Source organism: Puccinia triticina, chromosome 5A, assembly GCF_026914185.1.
Source record: "Puccinia triticina chromosome 5A, complete sequence".
Classification (NCBI taxonomy): Eukaryota; Fungi; Basidiomycota; class Pucciniomycetes; order Pucciniales; family Pucciniaceae; genus Puccinia; species Puccinia triticina.
This window is the reverse complement of record NC_070562.1, coordinates 6,269,466-6,278,092: the sequence shown is the minus strand read 5'-3', so window position 1 is coordinate 6,278,092 and position 8,627 is coordinate 6,269,466.

Here is an 8,627-nt window from a genome sequence, read left to right as displayed (position 1 = left end):
TGCCAATTAGAAAATACTGCAAGGACATGTTCTCCATAACTACAAATCAAATGACCATTGTAATATCCTTTAGTTGCAGCTTAATGTTGACCACCCCCATTGGAGTAAGAGAGCCCAAAGGGCTATGAAAATTTCCTGTCTCTATTGGCAAGATAAATGTTTCCCAACCCGGGCAGAAATGCTTGAGGTAGCTTTTCCCCACCACAGACTTTACTGCCCCACTGTCAGGAGAACCATACAGTCTAGGTTGCAGCATCTCATGCAGACAAGATTGTTCTTTCCCAACAGCATACCAATTGCAAACGCGCCACTAGATGCTTCCCCAATGGTCGGAGCCTCTGGGTCGTAAACACTTGCCCCGTCGTCCTCACGCTGAGTGTCCTCCTCAGCTACATTATTAACCTTCTTAGGGCATTGTTGTGAGGTGTGCCCAGTCTCATCACATGATCAGTAGCATTTTATTGGACCTGCTGCAGCCTGTCCCTTAGGCTTTGCTGTGGAGACTGCAGAGGGCTTATCCTGGGCTTGTGCTTTTGAAGTAAACCTACGTCTACCCAATCGCGTCTTCTTGCAAATGTCCTCCAAGATATTTGTAAGCTTGCTAAGATCTGCGGCGGGGTCTTGCGTTGCTGTTTTGATGGCAAACTCCACCTCATCATCCATCAGTCAAAGCAACTTAAAGTTGATCAACTCTGGCAAGATCCCAGGCAAAAAAAAACTGAATCCTATCATATTGATGGGTAACCCAGTCTGCTGGCACTGAATCCCCAGCAACAAACTTGTCTTTGTCAAATGCGTCTTCTTTATTGCGCTTCCAGCTGGAAGTACCCCACTTCTTGCAAATTTTGGCCTGCCAGAAGCTCCATTTTTTATTCTGATGAAGGGCTTCCATGGTCTTGAACCAAGAGCAATCTCCGTTGGTGAGAATGGTAAGCAATTTAAGCACTATCACACCATCATTGATATTACTGTGCTGTTTGGCAGAATCAATCCAGTGGATAAAATCCATATGGTCGTATTTGCCTTTTCAGGAAAAGGTAGGTCAGTCCGACTTTGCAATGGCATTAGTCAACTGCTTTTGGATTTCCAAACTAACAGATGCGCGCTCACCTTTGGAATCATCCACATTTCCCTGCTGCTTGGCCATGCGGGATCTGTTATTGGCTACTGCCATGCTCTTTACCAACTCAGCCAACTCGGCTATCTTGGTGCGCAATCTGGCCCCCTCTGATCTGCTCTGACTCATCATAGTGTTGAAGCGTTCATTTAGCTTCAAAAAATCGTGCCACTGGCCTTCACTGAATTCCTCAATCTGACTTTGCAATTCCTCAGCCCTACCCGCGTCGCTGGATTCAGGCTCCTACCTCTCGGGCAACCTAGTAGCCATAAGGTGCTCCAGCCGCTCCACATGCCTGCTCATTGCGGCTTCCACAGCGCATTCCACCTGTTCCTTGACCTCTAATGGTCTAGGAGTCTCAGTGATGCTGTATGCCAGCAGATGGTCCAGGCAAGCAGTGACTTTGGTCATTGTGGCCTCTATTGCTGCTGCTACACTTTTCCCTTTGTCTACAACGCGGGGCTTGGCATCCATGAGCTTCTCTAGCTGCTTAATCCAATCAATCAATTCAGCTGTACCGCTGCCACTTCCCCCTGTCATTATGTGTCAGCCCTAGAGTCAACTTGCTTATCCAGAGTGAAACTCTGTTGCTCTTGATTGTTTCTTCATTTCTTCAACTCTTTCAATCATAAAAGATCAAAAGTTTATCTCTGGTTAAGACCTATAAAAACAGAGCAGAGTAGTAACCCTACTCCTGAATCCCACCAATGTTTCCTTGTTGTGAGTGGAGGCTGTTGCACTCTTTTTGGCCTGGCACAGCTGGCATCCAACTTTTCCAGGTTGAGAATAGCCCAGATCAATTAATAAAGACTTAAAGGCTAGGCCTGATCTTCTCTTTTCTCTCTCTTTCTCTTCCTCTCTCTCAGTTTGTATTTCTTTATCCCAAGAAATCCAAACTATTTCCCCCCTCTTTCCTTGTGTCCTGCTGTTACATAAGAGACACAGGCTCACAATTGGGGGCCTCATTGGGAAATATCCTCCATTTTCATACTTCTAGACTTCTTAAAAGCCAAGGACTGATCATCCTGTTTAAATCAAACAAAAATTCATAAAAATTTGAAAAAATCACAAAAAATTCCTTCTACATATACTACTAACGCTGAAATTCTCTCAAAACTATCCCAAATTGGTTCTACATTGATTAAATCCCTAACTGAACCCTTGAAGAAAAAAATTTCACGTCCTCTTTACCTGTGAAAGTGCAGAATTGCGACTCTTCTGCAGACCTTTTTATCCCTTTGTCGGACTTATCTTCACTTGGATCCACTGTACTGTTGGATCAAAATTAAGAGATATCAAAAATCAGAGTGCGCTTAAAAGATTCCTCTCCTTCCAAAGCATAATTGCCAATAGTGACCAAAAACTTTGATCCAACATCGCAGGATAGCACAGAGGAAGAAGACTACAAATATAAAATCATAGCTACCCCGCAAAACGGAAACTTGATTAGTAGTACTTTGTGGCCGCCCATTGCTACAACTACATACCCAAAAGTCCGTTGCAAGAAGGTCACAGCCACTGTTAATATAGCCAACTGGACGTCTGAACCTACCGCGAAAACCAAAGCAAAAGAAAAGAAGAAGAAAGTCTCTTCTACTACGCGTAAAAGCCGCAGACTTTCCGCAAAAGCCAAGGCTTTAGGTATTTCCTTTTCTTTATTTCTTTACTTCTGAAAAATAAAACATAAAAAACAAAAAAACAAAACAAAAACTAATAATAACTCATGAAAAAAATGCCCCCCATCTTAGAAATGAAAGGGACCTCTCAGCAGAGCAACAACTCCGCTATCAACTCAGCCCAGCCGCAGAGGAAAGGCTTCAGCGAGCTAGAGTCGGCCTTACCGCCATTGGACAAGGATTTTCTCGCATTCCCTCAAGAGGAACCTTTGCCGCCGGACACAGGCATTCCCCCAGCTTTGTACAATCCAAGGGAAACATCCCTGGCACTAGCTTCAAACAAGTCAACGCCTGTAACGCAACCCGTAGAGAGGGAGCAGATGATTCCAGTCGTAGCTCATCCCTCCCCCCAGCCTACCAACCCAGAGGGTTTACGACCAGGAGTGCCGCCAGATCTATCCCTGGTTCCCCCAGCTCAGAACCAGGCTCCTCAAGATTCCTCCGGGCCGATGGAGCTTATGCCGGAGGATCAGGAGATCCTGAACCTAGTAAACCTTCTCAATGAGAAGTACAAATTTCACGTCAGAGCTTGGGAGATGCAGAGCACACGAGCTTTGAGGCGCCTCCTCTCTCAGGCCGCTATGACCCAAGAGATGATAGAGGACATCATTAATGGGAGAGACAAAGCTATCCTTCTCAGCCAGGACTGGATCCCCAGGGAGGACCTCAACGCCCTGGAGAGGACGTTATACCAGCAGACTCTAGACGCCGAGCGCAGAGCACCGCCGATAATAACCGCGCAGACCAACACAGGCCTAGCTCTAGCCCCACACCCAGGCCACCAACCTCTAGTAGCTATGCCAACACCAGAGCCTCAAACTTTGCAACACCAAGCGCAAGAGACCGGTTACCAGGGTCCTACCCCCCCTTACCCGCCCCAAGCGTGAATGCCGCCCCCCCTACAACCACCAGGCTCATCAGATGCCGCCGCTGCCCCCTCCGCAACAACAGCAAATGGCGAGACTCCCACCAGCTTCTACACAGCTAGATGGGACCCAAGCGCTGCGCCATCATCCCTACCAGCGCCCCAACGCGCATTACCATCAACCTCAACCCCACTATCAACAGTGGGGAGGTCAGCGCGGGAATTACCAGCATCAATCACATTTTCACAACTCGAGAGGATCCGGGAGGAACTGGAACCCGCCCTTGGGGAATACCCACAGGATCATCAACATTGGGGAGTTCTTGATGAGGTTGACCAGGTCCAACGGGAGAGGCCGCGGCAGAGGTTTTCACCAATAAGTTCAGCCTCTCCCATGGGTTTAAGTCTAGATCTTGATAATCTTTCTAGCCAATCCAGCAGAGAAATTTTTCTTAGTCATCTTAATAATGATTTGTCTAACAATGGTCCTATCTTGTTAGAAGAAAAATTACATTTATTGTTCTCTAAATTTCTTTCTGAACTTTCTGGAACTGTAGAGACAATCCCTGGAACTCTTTTAGAATCTTGTATCCAAAATTTCAGAGAAGTCCTCAATGTTTCCATCATTGATATCTTTAGAGAGGAATTTATGCCTCATTTGCTTGACTAATTCCTGAATCAAATGAGAGACTGTGCCAAAGAGAGACCTCCTGTGAATTCCAGTGAGTTTGAACAATTGAGAAAACTCCTTGAAGAAAAGCTAGGAGGTGTTCAAGAGAAATTAGAAGGAGTGCAAGACCTCATTCTAGTCAATGAATCCCAATGTCATTCCAACATGGACTCACTTGGTAAGAATTTGGATGAAATGGAAGATAAAATGTATTACAAACTTTCCTCTTTAGAAAATCAAATGAGTGACCTTCAAACTAATGGTCATGTCAGCCTTAGAGTCATCACAGCTGACCTAAAAGCTGCCTGTTCTACCTTTGTTACATATAAATTACTTTATATCATTTTCATCTTAAGAGATAACCGTGTTTTGACCTCATATTCTGTTTACTCACGTAATTTTAACCCTAGTTACAACTTACCAACTCTTTTTAACTATACTCCTTCCCTGAGTTATTGAGTTGTGGCGCGCATGCGCAGTTGTGACGTGTCAGCGCTACCAGGCGCACTAAACCACATGTACATATGTAAATTACATAAGCAAACTGTGAAAATTTTTGTAGTCAGGATCCCCCTTGCCTGAGGCGGATCCACAGACTTCAGCACACCAGAACAGCACCCCAGAGAACCCCAGGATCACCACCAAAGAGATTACTACACTCCCAGTATACCTACCGTCACAGGCGCCTAGGATATTGACAGTAAGTAACCTCTTTCACTGAACCTTGTTTATCTCAGAGGTACAACTCTGTGTCTTGCTTGATCTTCTCTTTTCTGCTGGTTTTGTCTTCTTCTTGATCACAGGGCTGTCCCTCCAAATCTACTGGCCTTTGCCTTCATCTTGATCACAGGGCTGTCCCTTCTCATCATTTGGCCTTTGCCTCAAAATCTAGGTTCAGGGCTGTCCCTCAGGTTTCCCTTTAAGAACCTTGACTATCCAGAAGGAAGCTAAAAAATTGTGGCTGGATTAAACTTATCTAATCCAGATACCCTCCTGAGAGGAAGCTGTAGCACTTCTTAGCACAGATTAGCAGCACTCTTCTGAAGAGTAGCATTGCCAGTGGACGTGCATTCCCACTAGAATAACCTAGTACTTCTCTTCATCTTGATCCTGCTCTGTTTTCTCTTTTCTCTTTCTCTCTCTCTCTTATAGTTGTATTTTCTTTATCCCAAGAAATCCAACTATTGCCCCCCATTTCTTGTGTCCTGCTGTCACTATAGAGACTCAGGCTCACAAGTTACAATAGATTTGAGCAGACTAAAAGAAGACTCTGTGACATTTCTTCTGTAGTAAATAGCACCAACACCAAGTTAGAGCAATTGATTGGACCTGCTGATAGAGACTGTCCCCCTCATCTCAACTATAATAATCCAGTGCTTAATGCCCAGAGTGAGGGCCAACACCAGCAAGACAATCTGAGAAATCCTGCTCATTTTGTTTCCCACAGACCACTTCCTGCCATGGAAAATACTCCTCTACCTGACTCTCACCAATCAGATAAACCCAACTTCTCCAAACCAGCTAACAATCATAACAGTCCATTTCCCAATGATAAATTCCCTTACATTGATCATGGACCAATTGACTTTGATATGAGGAAAGAGCTGTGGAAAGGCATACCAAAAAACAGTGATTGGGAGAAGTTCTCAGGAGAATTGCCTTACAATCATGAGCTATGGATCAAGAACACTGATATCCTTGTCAGAGACTATTTAATGTTGGACCATATGATAATTAGTAGACTGACAATCATCTTGACTGACACTGCTAGAAACTGGTACCTTGGAATCAGAGATAAGTGTGGGAACAAGTCTTGGGCATGGTGGAGGAATGCCATCAGAAACAAATTTGGTACTGATAACTGGAAATGGAAAATGCAACAGGAGTTTGAAAGTGATCACTTTACTTGTGATGGAAGAAGGATTCATAAATGTTTTGGTACTCAAAGAGAAAGACTGAAAGCTTATCAACCTGAGCTCAGTGAGTATCTCATTTGTGAGAAGATCCTAAAGCAATGCCCTCCAAATCTTGAGCATGCTGTTAAAAGCAGATATAAGAGAGATGCTACTGAAATGAGCTTTGACATGGTTATAATTGCTGAAGAAGTCATAGATAGAGTCATGAAAAGGAACAAGCCTGAGACAAACAGTTATAATGCCCCAAACAGATCCCAATGGAGAAATAATCCTACTCCTGAGAAAGCTGATAAGCCAACTGAGTCCTCCTCAAAAATGAATCCTGTCTCTGCCCCTGACAAGGACAAACTTATATGTCATTTCTGTAAACAAATTGGCCACCTCTCCAGGGAATGCCCTAAGAAGAAGAACAGGATAAACAATGTGGGAATGGATGATGATGATGATGCCAAGAGTGACAATGGAAAAGATCAAGGTGAGCAACTGAAGTCTGAATCTGAGCTAGATGAAGAAGAAGAGAATCATAGAACCAACCACATGATCATTGCCATGGACAATGGAAATGGTAGCAACTATGATCCTTTGGTTGACTTTGATTTTGGAGCTCATGCTGTAGAATTTGAGATAAATCAAGAATTCTCCATTGCTGAAATCCAAGCTGAGACTCATCAACCCCAGACCTGGGACAAATCCTGTCAATCTTCCCACATAGAGGATGACAGACTCATGAAATGTAAACCTGATAGAGGAAAAGCTCATCTCACTGGGAAAGTAAATCTCACTACTGTCCTTATTGATTCCAAAGAGCACTCATGCCTTCTGGATAGTGGAGCTTCTTGTTCAATCATCAGCAACAAATTGCTAGATTCTATAATACCAGAATGGGAAAGCAAACTCATGCCAATTAATCATGCTAAATTCCACAGCTGTAGTGATCAATTACAGCCAATGGGCATAATAGAAATGGCTTTAATTTTCCCTCACACTAAAGGTTCCATTAGAATTCTAGCAGAATTTGTAGTTATGAAAAATGCAAGAATAAACTACCTTATCCTTGGAAATGATTACATGTCTCTTTATGGTTTTGATATCACAAACAGCAAAGAGAGATTCTTTACCATTGGAAATGAGAACAAGATGAAGAAATTCAGTTTTAAATCTCATCATCTGGAGAAAATGAGTCCTTCCAATGAAATTTCTGCTGTAAAGAAGTCCCATCCTCAACTGCAGCAATTTATTGTAGAAGAACTCTGTGAAGCCAATTTCAGTGATAAGTTAACTATTGAGCAGAAAGAGAAGCTATTTGAAGTCCTCTATAATAACAAACTTGCTTTCTCTAACACCAACCAGCCCCTTGGTGCCATCAAGGGTCATGAAGTTCATCTCAAGTTGACAACTGAAAGGCCTCATCCTCCTCTTCTCAGAAGACCTCCTTATCCTGCCAGCCCCAAAAGCAGGGAAGCCCTTTAACAACATATTGAAGAGCTAGTAAACCTGAATGTTCTAAGGAAAGTTGGCCATAATGAAGTAGTTGAGATCACCACTCCTGTTATCATTGCCTGGCATAATGGGAAGTCCAGAATGGTAGGAGATTTCAGAGCTCTAAACTCCTACACTGCTTCAGACAGATATCCCATTCCCAAGATCAGTGAGACTCTGAACAATCTAGCCAAAGCTAAATTTCTGACTAGCATGGATGTACTCAAAGGCTTTCATCAGAATGTCATTGCAGAAGATTCCAGACACCTGCTGAGGATTATTATGCACAAAGGAATCTATGAATACCTGAGGATGCCCTTTGGAATCAAGAATGCCCCCTCCCATTTCCAGAGAATGATGGACATTGAATTCAGAAAAGAGATTGATGAGAAGTGGGTCATTTTCTACATTGATGATATTATCATTATGTCCAATACTTGGGAAGAACACCTGACTCGGATAAAAAGGATCCTTAAAGTTGTCATCAACATGAACATGAAAATCTCCCTGAAGAAGTGTAACTTTGGATTTGATCAGATCAAAGCTCTAGGCCATCTTGTCTCTGGAATTGCCATAGGAATAGACCAGAACAAAGTAGCTGCTGTCCTCCAAAAGCCTGTGCCTGGTAGTAGGAAAGAAATGCAATCCTTTCTTGGTTTTGCTGGTTACTACAGACAGCACATTGAGAAGTTTGCTGAGATAGCAAAGCCTCTTACTGAACTTACCAGGATAGATGTCATATATGAGATGAATCATCATAGGATAGTGGCATAAAACCTGTTGAAATAAAAACTGAACACAGCTCCCTTGCTACTGTTCCCAGACTGGGCCCATCCCTTCACACTATATGTAGATGCTAGCATGACTGGTCTAGGTGCTGCTTTACATCAAGTACAAGTCATTG